Raw genomic sequence first — 2,444 nt, 5'->3', positions numbered from 1 at the left:
AAGAGGCACTTCAGGTCGGCCTGACTGGCCACATTTTCCCCCTCCTCATCCTGGTTCTCGAATTTTTTCTAAGTCAGCCAAACTTGGAAATTTTTTCAGAGTGCCACTTTCAAGGGAGTTTCGCCCAACCCCTATCCGCCTAAGAGGCACTTCGGGTCGGCCTGACTGGCCACATTTTCCCCCTCCTCATCCTGGTTCTCGAATTTTTTCTAAGTCAGCCAAACTTGGAAATTTTTTCAGAGTGCCACTTTCAAGGGAGTTTCGCCCAACCCCTATCCGCCTAAGAGGCACTTCGGGTCGGCCTGACTGGCCACATTTCCCCCCTCCTCATCCTGGTTCTCGAATTTTTTCTAAGTCAGCCAAACTTGGAAATTTTTTCAGAGTGCCACTTTCAAGGGAGTTTCGCCCAACCCCTATCCGCCTAAGAGGCACTTCGGGTCGGCCTGACTGGCCACATTTTCCCCCTCCTCATCCTGGTTCTCGAATTTTTTCTAAGTCAGCCAAACTTGGAAATTTTTTCAGAGTGCCACTTTCAAGGGAGTTTCGCCCAACCCCTATCCGCCTAAGAGGCACTTCGGGTCGGCCTGACTGGCCACATTTTCCCCCTCCTCATCCTGGTTCTCGAATTTTTTCTAAGTCAGCCAAACTTGGAAATTTTTTCAGAGTGCCACTTTCAAGGGAGTTTCGCCCAACCCTTATCCGCCTAAGAGGCACTTCAGGTCGGCCTGACTGGCCACATTTTCCCCCTCCTCATCCTGGTTCTCGAATTTTTTCTAAGTCAGCCCAACTTGGAAATATTTTCAGAGTGCCACTTTCAAGGGAGTTTCGCCCAACCCCTATCCGCCTAAGAGGCACTTCAGGTCGGCCTGACTGGCCACATTTTCCCCCTCCTCATCCTGGTTCTCGAATTTTTTCTAAGTCAGCCAAACTTGGAAATTTTTTCAGAGTGCCACTTTCAAGGGAGTTTCGCCCAACCCCTATCCGCCTAAGAGGCACTTCGGGTCGGCCTGACTGGCCACATTTTCCCCCTCCTCATCCTGGTTCTCGAATTTTTTCTAAGTCAGCCAAACTTGGAAATTTTTTCAGAGTGCCACTTTCAAGGGAGTTTCGCCCAACCCCTATCCGCCTAAGAGGCACTTCGGGTCGGCCTGACTGGCCACATTTCCCCCCTCCTCATCCTGGTTCTCGAATTTTTTCTAAGTCAGCCAAACTTGGAAATTTTTTCAGAGTGCCACTTTCAAGGGAGTTTCGCCCAACCCCTATCCGCCTAAGAGGCACTTCAGGTCGGCCTGACTGGCCACATTTTCCCCCTCCTCATCCTGGTTCTCGAATTTTTTCTAAGTCAGCCAAACTTGGAAATTTTTTCAGAGTGCCACTTTCAAGGGAGTTTCGCCCAACCCCTATCCGCCTAAGAGGCACTTCGGGTCGGCCTGACTGGCCACATTTTCCCCCTCCTCATCCTGGTTCTCGAATTTTTTCTAAGTCAGCCAAACTTGGAAATTTTTTCAGAGTGCCACTTTCAAGGGAGTTTCGCCCAACCCCTATCCGCCTAAGAGGCACTTCGGGTCGGCCTGACTGGCCACATTTTCCCCCTCCTCATCCTGGTTCTCGAATTTTTTCTAAGTCAGCCAAACTTGGAAATTTTTTCAGAGTGCCACTTTCAAGGGAGTTTCGCCCAACCCTTATCCGCCTAAGAGGCACTTCAGGTCGGCCTGACTGGCCACATTTTCCCCCTCCTCATCCTGGTTCTCGAATTTTTTCTAAGTCAGCCAAACTTGGAAATTTTTTCAGAGTGCCACTTCCAAGGGAGTTTCGCCCAATCCCTATCCGACTTAGAGGCACTTCGGGTCGGCCTCCCTGGCCAGATTTTCCCCCTCCTCAGCCCCGGTTCTCAAATTTTTTTCCAAGTCGGCCGATCTTCCGGATATTTTCAGAGCGCCGCCCCCGGAGCCTCCGGAGCCTCGGCAGCAGGCCGTCGCCCGCGACACGCCGCACCTTCTCCCACGTACGAACGGCATCCAAGACCCGCCTTCGGAGGGCCCCCGCCGGCCGGCCTCGCGCCGGTGTTCGGGCGGGCGGCTCCTCCGGCTCGCGGGTCGCCTTACAGCGCCCCGGCCACCGCGAACGCCGGCCTTTGACGGCCCGGCGCTCGCACAGCCCCGGCGCGCCCGATTGGAAGCGAGGCCGAGACGCCCCCCGAACCGGCGACGTACGCCCCCCCTCCCTTTAACCGGGGCGGGGGGGTTACGAAGCCATCACCCGGCCGTCCTACGACGGAGCCCGGCGCCCCGCCGGCCCTCCCTCCCCCGCCCGACAGGCGCGAGCCCAGTCTGGGGGAGGTTGGCGCCCGGAGGCGGCGGCGGTGCCTCCGGAAGCACTATGTTTCTCATGCCCTTCAAACAAATGGCGAGGCCGAAGCACCTGGCGCGCCGCGCGGAGGTTCG

The sequence above is a fragment of the Leptonotus elevatus genome, unplaced genomic scaffold (genome assembly GCF_054856555.1).
Source record: "Leptonotus elevatus isolate MCC_2025b unplaced genomic scaffold, RoL_Lele_1.0 HiC_scaffold_205, whole genome shotgun sequence".
In the NCBI taxonomy this organism is placed as follows: Eukaryota; Metazoa; Chordata; class Actinopteri; order Syngnathiformes; family Syngnathidae; genus Leptonotus; species Leptonotus elevatus.
This window is presented reverse-complemented; position numbering follows the sequence as displayed.